The sequence below is a fragment of the Camellia sinensis genome, chromosome 1 (assembly GCF_055761805.1).
Source record: "Camellia sinensis isolate YWXY chromosome 1, ASM5576180v1, whole genome shotgun sequence".
Taxonomy (NCBI): Eukaryota; Viridiplantae; Streptophyta; class Magnoliopsida; order Ericales; family Theaceae; genus Camellia; species Camellia sinensis.
The window spans coordinates 227,154,594-227,169,756 of NC_138961.1; positions in this window are offsets into that span (position 1 = coordinate 227,154,594).

Genomic DNA, 15,163 nt, shown 5'->3' on the forward strand with positions numbered 1-15,163 from the left:
CAACCTTGAGCTGGCGAAAGGCGTTGAGGAAGATGATGTCTGAAGAACTGCCGTTGTCGATGAGAACTCGTCTGACTTTGTAATTGGAGAGGAGAGCAGAGGTGATGAGGGGGCCGTCATGGGGGTAACGGATGCCCGTGTAGTTGGCTTCCGTAAAAGTGATGGGCTCCATCCACTTCTTGGGCTGTTTGGAAGGGTGGTCCAGTCTGACAACTTCTTTATCTGAGCCCTGCCTTATTTTTCTTAGTTCTGCCCGCTGGGCCGAGCGGGATGGTCCTCTACAAGCGAGCCCGCCAGCAATAACTCTGATCTCTCCGATAGGGGGGACAGGATTGCCTTGTGCCCGAGGTTGCTGAGGAGGTCTATCATGACCTTGGTTAGGTTAGGCAGGTTGTCGAGGAAGGGTGAGCCAGCGGTCGATTCTGATAGGTTCAATTCTTTGCCTTTGCTGAGGGTGGGCTGCCGTGAACTGACTGAGACGTCCATGGCGTATCAAACCCTCGACCTGGTCTTTGAGGTTGACACACTCCTCCGTATTATGGTCGTGGTCCTGATGAAAGCGGCAGTATTTGGACTGGTCTCGCCGGTTGGAAGGAGACCGTGACGGTTGGGGCCATTTTAGGGTATAGTCTTATTGGATCTGATTCAGGACTTGTTCCATGGGGGAATTGAGGGGTGTGTATCGTTCGAACCGGTCGGCCGGTCAGGCTGGTACTGGCCGGTCGGCTCGTGGTGGTTGGTCTGTATACTGAGGTGTTTGGTGTGTGTACTGGGTGTTTCTGGTTTCGGAGTCCTTTGTCTTCTCTCTAGGGGTCGGGGTTTTGGCTGTAGGATCTTGTCGGGCGGCTAAGAAATCTTCAGCGTTCATGTATTTCTGGGCTTTAGAAAGTAGGGTTGCCATGGACGTTGGGGCGTTTTTAGAGAGGGAGAACAGGAAGTCAGATGATCATAGACCGGCCATGAAAGCCGTGAGGATGACCTTGTCATCGTTTTTCGCTACCTGCAGGGCTTCGGTATTGAAGCGGGTGACGAAGCTGCGCAGCGACTCCCCCTCGGTTTGACTGATATTGAGGAGTTGGGTTGTCGGACGTCGCTGACGCTGGGCACCAATGAAATGGCTAAGAAAGGAGTCACTTTGGTGCTGGAAAGTGGAGATAGAGTCTACTCGTAGTTAACTAAACCAGAGTCGCGCCGACCCCTTAAGAGTTACAGGGAAGGCGTGACACATGATCTCGTTAGGGAATGCATGGAGGATTATAAGGGTCCTGTAAGTTTCCAAAAGGTCGATCGGGTCGATGGTGTCGTCGAAAGAGTCAAGCAAGGGTATTTTGAATTTAGGAGGTAAGGGTTTGTCCCTGATGGAAGCAATGAATGGTGAGTTGGCTGTGGTAGATGGTTTACTCTGCATGTTCTGCATGACTCCTTGGAGCTGGAGCATCATGGCTCGGAGTTCTGCATCCTAGAGAGGAACGTTGTCACCACTGGAATGCAGCGGAGGCTGGACGCTACTGGCCTCTCCCTCGGGGGTTGATGCCTGGACTGACGGATGTGGGACCCAGGGAGGTGGGTTCATATCTGGGGGAGGGGGTCGCAAGCCTTCCAAGTTGGGTGGATGGGGCTGCTAGATAGTATGGCTCGGGGCTCGTTGTAGACGTCCCCGAACGCCCCCGGGAGGATGAGTCCCCGTTCTGTTCGTTTTGGGCTCACTACAAGTTCGGACTCTTAAATTGTCACAGTTCTAAATCTGAACCAAAGAGTCCAAATCCGGAAAATCGTTTTGTGAAAACAGATTTTTTGAAAGAAGTACCAAATATGGACTGCTTTTCCAGATACAGAGTCGCCACCTAAATATTTTATTTTTGGGAAATTTAGGAAACCCTGACTCGTTGCCCAAGGCCACGTGTCCGTCATCACCAAAGTTGCCTCAGCTCGGGAACTTGGGTACGATTGGGGAAGGTCACTTCGTGAGCACCCCCGCTCGCCCGATCAAAGATCGGCCTCTACTAACCATGATATTTATTTTTGAAAACTTTATGCGTTCTTATTTCGGTTATTAGCCTCGATTTACTATGTGATGCGCACAGCATACAAGTATAGACTGGATCGTCTGAATTGGAACAAAACATTTCATGTTTATTTTTGAAAGTGGTTTGATGGTGCTACCCGCAAATAGGCTAAGACGTGGATTTGCCACCCTCGGGTGGGCTTAGAAAAACATGATTTTGCCACTATCTAGTGGGCTTAAAACTCACAGTCAATGCATTTATTCCAATTCAAATAATCCAACCTTCACCCACAGGCTTTCAGGCAGTTATATCACATAAGCATATAGCCTCATGGTAAGCATGCTATCATGGCAGTCACTCACACACATGCAAGGATGCTAAAGCATAAACACTTACCGAGTACTCCAAGCCAAAACAAAAGGTATGTTAGAAATCCATGTATGATCCTAACTATACAGAAATGCCTAATGCAACTAAGATAGGCTCGGCTATTCTAAAGATGGCATGTGAAATGCTACAACTAACATGTATTCAACTTGGAATTGAGATACAAATGCAGTTAGTATGATACGCTGAGCCCGGTGCATGCAAGACAGATAAATGAATGCAAACATGCTATCATACTGTATGCTAATTGAAACATGCCCTAATCTAACCATCATAAGCTGGTAAATAAAAGGGAGAAAGACGTGGGGTTGGAAGACATACATCACACATACGCACACTTATTACAACATTGCCCTCGCGCAGAGGGTCCGAAAGAATAATACAGTCCCAAATGAATAAATAATACAGTTCCGAATAAATACAAAGTCCTAATTAATTAACACATTAATCTAGGAAAGCAATAAATTGTACGCAAATCTGTGGACCACCTCAGCTCTGTTCCAAATGATGAATGATGCATGCTCAGGTTGCCTTGTGCGGAGAATCCCTTGCGATGCCCCGGTTTGCCTCTGTTTACAATTATTCATGGGATGCGTGCCAGGCTCCGAAAGGTTGCTGATTTCTGATTTGCTGCAACAGAGAGCAACAAAGGGGCATGGCATAGTATTTTCACATATGTATGCATGACTACTCTTTAGGGAGTGTAGTGCTCGATCCTCGTGCCACCAATCACGCATCTCGATGCATGATGGCCGAGAAGTCGAATTGTATTACTCAATATGAAATGAATACACATATGGACACAACAAGGCCTAGACTCCATCATGGATAATCCGGAGTGTCGGCGACCGGGAATTGAGACACGTTCCGTCACTCGGAGTACGAAACGTCCCTCGTTTTCCATGCTTGGGCTAACTCCAATCCCAAGCACAATGCAATATGCATGACATGCATGAATGTAATCCTAACATGCAACCTAGCATACGCAATCCTATGAAATGGCACACACAATGCACGATGTAACGAGGCATACACAATGCTCTATCATACAACCTAGCATACACAATGCTATGAAATGAAATGGCATACACCATGCATGATGGACTTACACCAACATGAGTGGACCTCAGCCACACTCACATCAGTAGCCAGTAGGTGAAAAAGGGGACTATCGAAACGCGTGCACACATGCACGCAAATCGAGAACCGATCCTAGGCATAACATGCAACTCTAACAAGGCATGGCAAGGGATGCAAGATGGCATACAAACTCACAAATTCCAGCACTGAAATATGATGCTAAACAGCCCCGAAACATGGAAAAATGGCACCCGATGCATGAGATGAATCTCGAAACTCGAAACTAGGCACATGGAATGACTTATAGCTATACAAAGCATGCATTATTTGATCATGAAGCATGAATACAGAGCCAAGGCAGTCCCAAAACATGAACATTTCCAGTTCAAAGCATGGCCAAAAGATGCTAGCATGGTGGACAAAATAGCATGCAATCTTAACTAGCAATCATGGTTTACATGGCAAGTATATGATGCACATGGAATCTTACCAAATCAGAAAAAATCAGTGAATAAATCATATGAAAATAGGCCCAAATAACCACTGATATGCAACCATGGTATGCAAAAATAATGAGTTACTTTGGAGGGCCATGCAAGGAGTTATTAAGCACATGCAAGGTAGACATTTAGCATGGCATAAAAACTATGAAAATCAAATATGGTAGTCTTAAAACTCACCAAATTGGCCCTGGAAAGTGACTTCGAAGCATGCAACATAGGGTCTCTTTGGAAGGCCAAAATGACCACCAAACAAGTCAAGGAGAGAGAGGGTCACCCCCCTCTGATTTGGAGGCTCAAAATAGTGTTCTAGGCACTGAAAATCCACTGGATTTCAGTGGCTAGAAGGCCAAACAAATCATGCAACAAGAGCTTAGGTGTAAGGCTTAAAACAAGGGACAATCAAGCATACAAGGAAGCATGAGACCTCAAATAAGAAAATGCCCTTAATCAAATATGAAGATGATGTCAAAATGAGACTTTTTCCAGTTTATAACAGATCTCAAAAGTGAACACAAATAGGGCTAATCTATCATGCAAAAATAGCCCTAAAAAAAGAGAATAGAGACAAGGGACAGCAGTTGGCCCCAAACAGTGAAGAGCCCTTCAACAAAGTTGAAGAGGGGCTCAAAATGAAGCACTTTAAAGTTTACATCAAGTCTCGAAAATGAACAAAAGTGAGGCTAAATCAGCATGCAAGAAAAAGGCCTAAAAGAGGGATAAAGAGGCAAGTGGTAGCAGCTGACCTCAAACAGAGGAGAGCCCTTCAACAAAGTTGAAGAGGGGATCAAAAAAATACATTTCACAGTTTATGACCAAGTCCAAAACAGCTTACAAATAAGCCTAAAATATCATACAAAAATAGGCCTAAAAGAAAGATTAAACACAAAGGGTGAGGACAAGACCTCAAACAGCAAAAAGTCCTTGATCAAACATGAAGAGGAGCTCAAAATATGACTATTTAGAGATCAGGTCGGAGCCCAAAAATACTTGCAAATAAGGCTAACCAATCATGCAAAATTAGGCAAGAAAAGGGGAAATAGGGACTCATCCTTGAAGAGAAGCTTTTCAGCAGCTTTTGGTCCAAATTTCTGAGCTTTTAACCTTTGCAAATGGCCTCCAAGGTGCTGGAATGGGGTGTGGAGGTAGTAGGCTTGGAGGTGTAGTGTAAAGGTCAAGAACAAGGATGTTTGGAGGCTTGAATGAGAGAGATATATGGAAGGGTGTATATATGAATCCTAGCTGGTTTTTCTAACCCTAAGAAATCAGGTAGGGTGATGGTTATAAAGACGGAGAGAGGCCAAGGAAAGGGGAGGGGGAAAAAACAAATTCAAACTTCCCCTCCAAAAGGCAGCCCCTCAGATACAGGATCTGGGGGGAAACAGCTGGCACAGCTGGAATACACTTGGAGAGAGGATCATGGCCGGCCAGGTTCAAAAGGTTCAGGTGGCCGGCCGGCCACCCCCCATGGCCGGTCGGCCAGGGGTCAAAAGGGTCAAGCAAAATTGCTGGCCGGTTACCCCAAAAAGGTGGCCTCCCATGTGTGCACAACACGAATATGTAGTCAAAACCCAGAAAATGTGAACCAGGAGAGAGAAAAGCCAACTTTTTAGAGGGGTTTAAAAGGATCAAGGACAATTACTAGCCGGCCTATACATATTGGTGGCCTCCCAGGTGTGTACAACACAAATATGGGGTTTAGGGCTAAAGAAAGTGGCCCCGGGGTGGTCAACATTAGCTTTTTAGTGAAGAAAACGAGCGACGGAGAGCGATAAAGAAGTAAAGTTGGCTTTTCAGAACAATTGCTGGCCTCCCATCCTCCTACAAGCTTCCTAACAATGAAAATAAGGTCTCCACAAAAAATGAACCAAAACGGATGCAAAACGGAGGTTCGGGGACTGAAACGCGCAGCCCGGGGCCTCGAAAATGGGCTGTTAAGCACCGGAGGTGGCATTCGACCACGTAGTTGGTCTTTCAGACCACAGTGTTCCTCAAAAGGGAGGAAATAAGGTGTATACCAAAAAATGGAGCAAACAGAGGTGGTTAGGCGGTCCCGAACCGAGGCACATGGTCGACGGCTCCGAAAATAAAAAACCGGGCTCCAAACGGAAAAAATGGCCTACAACCACGAAACGTAGCCTACGACCACTGAGAGATGATCTACGAGACCTCTCTCTCCCTTCGGGAAGAGAAAACAGAACCTGGTTCGCAAACCGAGGCAAGACACGAAAGAGTCCGGAAGTCCGGAGGCAAGGCCCGCAGCCGGGACTCTGAAATTTCTGAACGAGCACAATATGCAATATTACCGAGCGCTCAATCAGTGACGTATGAGTCTTAAGGTCGGTCAAAAATGGGGTGTCTACACTCGTTCTTGGTTGGGTGCGATATCTGGAGGTAGTGGAGGAGGCATAGGAAGGTTTCTTTAGAGTAGAGCATTAATCAGGGCTTGGTTTTGCTCGACGAGGCAGTTAATGTTGTTGGTGAGCTTGGTGAGATACTGCGGTGGGTTGTTTGGATTAGGAGGGTCGGCTTGGTGGTCAGCAACATTGTGGTGAGAAGCCATGGATCTAGTCGTGACCATCCACCTTGGTGGGTGGCAGGAAGGGGTTATTGGGAAAGGGTCTCTGGCGGCAATGAGCACAACTAGCGCGCGGAACAAAAGGAATTCCCACAGACGGCGCTGACTGATGAGACAGCGTGTTCCAGATGGAACAGGTCGGATTGATCCACACTTCTCTAACCGGTGCCCGAGGTACTAAGCCCACCAGAAGACCTGCACAAGAGTTTAACGGGGAACGGGGAGTCCCCCAGCGAACCCTCCGACGAGCAAGTTAGAAAGAGAGATGAAATGTAGAGATAGATTAGAGATAAAAAACTTAACCTTCTTCTTGTCTTCGTCGTCTGCTTATATCCTCTGGTAATCATTTCGTTGTCCCTTCCGACCTGTCATCTTGACCGAAAGTCTATGCTCTAGCTTGCATTGTTCATGGTGAGGCCGTTCTGTCTCGACGGGGAGGGGTTATCGCAATAAATGCTGTAAAGGACTTCATTAATGGCTGATGTGCAGTGCAATAACTTTGCAGGATCTTTGTCTGCTTATGTGGCTTCTCCTTCTCTTGCCACGTGTTCAGATGTCATTGGTTCTTAATGCCATGTTGAGTTGCAGCAACGCTGGGCCTTAGTATTTGAATTATGTATTGGGTCCTAATTGGTGGGCTATAACCTTTATGGGCTTACCCATGTCAATTAATAATAATTATGTTTTTAAAAAAAGAACATAATGAAATTCAATAATTTATTAACATAAAAAGATGAAACCCAAAATTATGAAGTTCACCATTTATTACTTGGAGAGTCCAAACTGAAATTGAAATTTATGCACAAAACACATTTAAAAAAAATACCAAACAACCATTACAATGAAGCAATAACTTTGAATACACACATATAAATTTGATGAACTAAAGCAATAAAGGAAACTAAAGCAATACACACAATACTGTCACGTCAGTGCAAGCTTGCTTTGCCGTTGTAGAATTTTTGTTATCCACCTTAAAATCGAAGAATGATATCACGTTAAATAGATGATTTAAAAAAATACAAATGATTAAATATCAAATGCAGAGAACCAATTACTTTGAAAAAGGAAAATAAAAAAAAAATTAAGAAATCAAACAAAACTAATTATGTGAATTGAGAACTAAGGATACATTTGGCAATAGGCTAAAAAGTCAAAAACTTAAAAGCCACAAAATCAGTTGTCATAAGTTTTAAAAAAAAAAAAAAAAAAAAAAAAAAAAAAACCACATTAGCATGTTTCACTCAATAAAAAAAATAGTTTGATCCAAAGTGAATCTTGAAAGTGCAAGCAAATTTGCAAGAATTAACTACAAAGGATATGCTAGATTAGAGTTTCATAGATACATATGAGTGTTTTGGGAAGCTGATAAAAAATTGATTTTTTGACTATTTTGATAGCTTTTTTGGCAAAAAAATGGCTTCTTTTGGCTAAAAAAGTTAAAAAGTCAAAAAACTAGTTTTTTAGCTTGTTGCCAAAATGAGCCATAATCTCGTAGATCAATTTGGAAAATTATGTCATGCAAGGAGAGATAGATGGAACATATCATAGGAAGATGGAATAGATCATTGAGATAGAGAGGTATTGAATGATCCATTTTGGAGGAAAATTATCACAACCCAAACCCACCCCTATGGGTTTAGCACCGTAACCGGCCAGTAATCTGTGATTACCAAAGGCCTGCTTAACAGTAATGACAGTAATACAGAGTAAGGGGCTGGCGGAAGCCAAAACAGTAAATAAAAGATGTCCAATGAGTTGTGACAGTCTGAATGCAAAAAGACTTTTCCGAACATATTCACATTCAAAACCAAAACAGTATATGCATACATCATATACAGACATTTAGGTTAGGGACCAAATCCCTACCATAACAGTACAGTGCAAGTCTTAAACAGTCAATACAAAATAGAGACAAAAAAAGGGTGAATCTAAAACACCCCAACACAGCCTTGGCTTGGCAGCACTTGGAACCTCGAGGTGAGGCACGATGGTTGGCTTGACAAGACAAGAGCTAACTCGACGTTCCTAGCTCCGGTCCGGTGCCTGGACACCTACATATATATATATATATATAAACAGTGAGCTAAAGCCCAATGAATAACAGTTGTGTAAAGAGGTTAAGAATGAATGTCCTTTCAGTAAATAAACAGTCATATCAGTTACTTAGAAACCATAGCAGTCATATGTGGTGCATCCCATAGCAAAACAGTACAGTAGGTCTTAACAGACCGAACAGTCGGTTGATGGCCATCATAACATAAACAGTAGTGGTTCCAAATGTGGGAACCGACAGAGATCTCTGTAACAGTAGCAATAACAGTACAGTAACAGTAAATTGCTATGGATGCCACGAATACAGTTGACAAATAGGACAAACATTCATTCATTAAACAAGAATGTTTCAGTACGCAGAACAGTTGATCATTCAGAAAATATTCATAATTGAACATATCTTTACAACATTGTTACTCACAGAGCACTGGGCTATAAGCAGCTAATGAGCGTCCTCGGATGCCAACCCTACACAGTTACAGAATGAACACACACTAAGTTACACACTTGGGAATCAACAACTTAGTCCCTAACTTGACTCGGTGTGGTTCTACATCAATATCCTCATTAAGATGCCTTAAACATGGCCTAGGAATGCCTAGGATGGAAAGAGGATGCAAAGATGCACTTTAAAACACTTTTCAAAATTTTCAGAAAATAGGGGTCTCGCTCGAGCGTGGCTTTCTACGCTTGAGCGGACATGCAGACAAAGGATCTCTGCTCGAGCGTGACTTCCTTCGCTCGAGCGGACTATAAACTTCATGAAAATTATTGGATGCATGCAATTCACGCTCGACGGATGCTCGACCTCCGCTCGAGCGTGAGACTCCGGTCCTCGCTCGAGCGTGAACTCTTTCGCTCGAGCGGACTGTAAAACACATGAACTTCTGGGCATATGCATTTCAGGCTCGAGCATGCCTTTCCTCGCTCGAGCAGAAGTGCACGACTCAGAGGGTACGCTCGAGCGTGAAGTCCTACGCTCGAGCGTGGGTCCAAAATCTGGAATTTTTAGATTCATCCCCAAGCACAAAACTCAACTTTAAAAGCCTCAAATTCGATCCTTTTGGGCCAATTTTCTAGAAAAACACTTTAAACCCATAATATAACATGTTTTGAAGATCAATTTGAGAAATCAAAGCCCAAGGATGAGTTAATTGAACACCATTTTCAAATAAACTTCAAGAACAAAGCTCAAACACAACATGCATGTATTCAATTAAATTCAAAGCTTCAAATACATGATCAAATAACTAAATCCTTCCAAAAACATGATGAATTCTTGAACTATAATCAAAATATGAACATGCATGTAGCAAATTTCAGGGGAAAGACCTCAAAACTCAAGAATGTGTACATGCATGCATGAATTCACTCTCAAATTCAACTCTTTAAACCAATTCTTGACTTTTAACTCTAAATTACCATGAACCATGCAAGATACAACTCAAATTCACAAATGAGAGGATGAAATATCTACCTTAGGTCTTGAATTCAAGGTATACAAGCTCAATTATGCAATCTCTCCTCAATTCTTCTAGATTCAAGCAAGATTTCAAGATGAATTCCAAACTTCTCCTAGCTTTCTCTCTCTCCCACGGTTTGGTCTAGGGAAATGGCTGAAGGAATGATGCCTCAAATACAAAAATTAAGTCCCAAACAAGTTTTTTAGGAAATGGCCACTCAATGGCAAAATTGTAATAAACTCCAACTAATGCGATTTAGCTTTATTTAATCTAATTTAATCATACCAAATCAAATTTCAATTAAATCTACCATAAAATCACATAAATCCTAATTAGCATAAAATACCAATCAATTTCAGATTCGACCGCCGATAAGGCCTTCAATTTGCAGTTCAAAACTTAAAACATGAACAGAATCAATCAATTGATAAACAGATAGAAATGCAATCAAGCAACATACTCATGCAATCAGTTTAGGATTTCATCCTAATCAGTTACTTATCATGTTCATTCACAGTTTAGCAGTAATCAGAGGTGAAGGTTGTCACAAAAATGCAAAATAAAGAAATCATCTTGATCCTTAAATAGTTAAGAAATGTAATCTGAACCATTGATGATACTATGTTAGACAAAAATATACATAAATTCAAAAATCCTTTTGTAATATTATATAGATATCAACCGATATGAGACATAATACTAATATACTGTTATTTCTCAAGATTGGTGGAAGATTGTCATATTTCTCAAGATTGGTGGAAGATTGTCATATTTCTCAAGATTGTCTGTGATTGTTTATGTTTGTTTTGGATGATGGGAAGGCATTGGAACAGAAGTTTGAACTTGGAATTTAATAGCAGGTTTGAGGTTGAAATAGTATTCAGAAAGGATTCTTAATCGAGGATAACTATGTTTCATGTAACTCTTTGCAATATAAAAGTTGATAATTAGGTACTAAAATTAAATGCACATTGCTAGTTACTATTTAATAATTAGTTTATTTTAACTTATTTAATTTTTTTTTTAACCTTATAATCGATAGGCAGCATGTAGGGGTTGTATCATCTTGTGAGGAGGTTATCATTGGCATTGGCTCACTGTCACTGACACTGTTATGGCTACTTGGCTTCAGTAGAAAGTGCTCAACTTTCAAATAAATGAATATTTCTGTTGGCTTTTTTTGGCTTTCGAAGGTTAATATTGTAATTTTAAGCGTGCTAGCAATGATCAATCAGTCCTTACAGAAAATTAATTGCCAACCAATTATCAGGCGATTGTATTTCAGTTCTTTCAACCTCAATGAAGAGGACTTTTACTGGTGGCTTGTTTAGGAAAATTTAGTAAACAACAATTAAATGAAGAATAATTGCAGCATTTCATTAAGTAAAAATGAAAAACTTACAATGATCTGATCCAGCCTCGTAGAGGTTTACAGCAACAAGCTATTCGAAACTACTCCTATGAATAAAGTGCAATACAAGAATTTGAAGTGCAGAAATGTAAATAATAAGAAATGTAAAAACTAGAAAGAAAATAAAGTAGACAAAAACTGGTTTTTGGATCTAAGTCTGGGTCCTTCTTTCTGGGGCCTTCTCTGCTATTTATACTTCTCAATGATAATCGTCGAAATGAGCTTCTAACCGTCGAAACATCCCTCCATGATCACTGATCATGCTTTCTCACAGTTAGCTCCACTACGCCATGTCTGTAGTTAGGCTTCCCTTCTGATTTTGAATTTGAATCTTGTGAGTAACCGTTAGGCCACATCACCTTATATCCCTTGATCATTCTAGTGCTATGCATACCCATTATTACCAATATGGGTTGACACGTGTCTAACTATGGTTGGCGATTTATATTACCTTCCCAAATTGCCCTTCTCATACCACGTGTTGAATCGTGATTGGCTTATACAATTTATACAGCCAACATTACCCCCCGCACTAATATACCCAATACTTGGTGATATTAGTGGATCAAAACACTTCACCCACGTCTTAGGACGTGCATGGGTTTCACATCTTCTTAGAACTGCAATCGCCTGCATTAAATTCTTTTCTACACCTTGAACATTTCTCATTATCTAAGCATTCGAAAGGACTGATACAACTCACATGGCCAAACAAACTTTCTTTGACATAGATCGAGCATACGAGGAGTTGTTAGATAATAATGTTTGCCCTCGAAAGAATTTTCATGCATTTATTAGCCACTCCTATCCATCTCCCTATATTCAAGTCATGGAAGCTTTTGCAAACTATCGACATTTGGATTACGAACCTATTGTTCATAATTCTCTATCCCAAAACTTTGCAAACATGGATATTAGAAGTTCTTCTTCTAAGGCTACAGCTTCTTTTTCTTCTTTTAAGACTTATGGCTGGGGAGGCTAGCAAGAACCTGAGGAATCCAAGCTGAGAGAGCGCATTAATCATCACTTCGTCGAATTCGCAGATCTTCCATCTTTCCCTCCTTTCGTTCGGAGCTCAGTGGTTTACCCATATGTATCCATCGATCGCCGATGCAGTTTGGAAGACAATTTACTCATAGCATGGTGTAGTCGTCCCCGAACGTCCCGGGAGGATGAATCCCGTTTTGTTCATTGGGGCTCACTACAGTTCAGGACTCAAACATCACGGTCCTGTATCTAATCTCGCAGAGTGCAATGCAAGACCGATGAATCATCAAAGAGTCCAAATCCGACAAATCGTTTTGAAAACAGATTCTTTTGAAAGAAGTGCCAAACATGGACTGCTTTGCCAGATACAGAATCGCTACCTAAATATTTTATTTTGGGAATTTGGGAAACCCTGACTCGTGCCTAAGGCCATGTGTTCATCATCACCAAAGTTGCCTCAGCTCAGGAACTTGGGTACGATTGGGAAAAGTCACTTCGTGAGCACCCCCGCTCGCCCGATCAAAGATCGGCCTCTACTAACCATGATATCGAGTTTTGAAAACATTATGCATTCTTATTCCGGTTATTAGCCTAGATTTACTATGTGATGCGCACAGCATACAAGTATAGACTGGATCGCCTGAATTGGAACAAAACATTTCATGTTTGTTTTTTAAAGCGGTTTGCTAAAAATGCAGATTTTGGCACCCTTGGGTGGGCTTAGAAAAGATGGTTTTGCCACTAGCTAGTGGGCTTAAAACTCACAGTCAACGCATTATTCCAATTTAGATAATCCAACCTTCACCCATAGGCATTCAGGCAGATAAGCAAATAGCCTCATAGTAAGCATGCTATCATGGCAGTCACTCACACATATGCAAGGATGCTAAAGCATAAATACTTACCAAGTACTCCAAGCCAAAACAAAAGCTATGTTAGAAATCCATGCATGATCCTAACTATGCTGAAATGCCTAATGCAACACATGCAGGAATGCAACTACAATAGGCTCGACTATTCTAAAGATGGCATGTGAAATGCTACAACTAACAAGTATTCAACTCATAATTGAAATACAATGCAGTTAGTATGATGCGCCGAGCTTGGTGCATGCAAGACAGATGAATGGATGAAAACATGCGAGCATAAGTATGCTAATTGAAACATGCCCTAATCTAACCATCATAAGCTGGTAAATGAAAGGGAGAAAGAAATGGGGGTTGGAAGACATACATCACACACACGCACACTTATTACAATTATGCCCTCGCTCGGAGGGTCCGAATAAATAATACAGTCTGAATAAATAATTACAGTCCGAATGAATGATTAAATATTACAAAATCCTATTTAATTAACAAATTAACTAGGAAAGTAAATAAACTAGCATGCAAATTCATGGACCGCCTCAGCTCTATTCTGAATGATGAAAGATGCATGCTCGAGTTGCCTTGCGTGGAATCCATTGCGATGCCTTGATTCGCCTCTGTTTGCAATTAATCCCGGAATGTTGTGCAAGGCTTTAGAAAGTTACTGATTTCTAATTTGCTGCAACAGAGAGCAAGAAAGGGGCATGGCAAAGTATTTTCACATATGTATGCACACCTCGATCCTCGTGCCACCAATCACGCATCTCGATGCACGATGGCCGAGGAGTCGAATTGCACGACTCGATGTGAAATGAATGCACATATAAACACAACAAAGCCTAGACTCCATCATGGTTAATCCGGAGTGTCGACGACCGGGAATTGAGACACGTTTCGTCACTTGGAGTACGGAACGTCCCTCGTTTCTCGTGCTTGGGCTAACTCCTATCCCAAACACAATGCAAACGAGATGGCATGCACAATGCGACTAACATGTAACCTAGCATACGCAATGCTATAGACTAAGATGGCATACATAATGCACGTGATGTAACATGGCATACACAATGCTCTAACATACAACCTAACATACGCAATGCTATGGACTGAAATGACATACACAATGCACGATGGACTTACACCAACATGAGTGGACCTCACCCACACTCACATCAGTGGCCATATGATGGAAATGAGACAACCGAAACACATACAAACATGCACGATGCAAGGGATCGATCCTAAGGCATCAAATGCCACTCTACCAAATCATGGAAAATGATGCAATATGGCATACAAGCACACAAACTCCAGCTCTGAAACATGATACAAAATGGTCCCGAAACATGCAAACATGGCACACAATGCAAGCTAGAGGGCCCAGGTACCGAAACTAGTGAAGTGCGTTACTCTAGAGGTACCCAAAACAATGCACTAATGGCAAAATCAACCCCAAACAGACTGTAGGCAGTTCTGAAACAGTGGGGAAATGACCTAAAATGATGGCTCAAAATGCAAAGAAATGAAGCTCAATGGTCGATAAATGAGGCATACAAGCCCGACTCTCAAACGCATTTAAAGAGTACGAAACATGGCAATATGACATTCAAACAAGCTCTGAAATATGATGCATAATGGACCCAAAACATGAACACACCTCAGTATATACATGGAATGAGCCTTAAAACTCAAAGTTAAGCATGGGTATTGAACTACAAGCATGCAAAACAAACATCATTCGATCACGAGACCCGAAAATAGAGCTAAGTCAGTTCAAAATATGCACAACATCAGTTTAAGGCATGGCCAAAAAGAGCTAAAATCAAG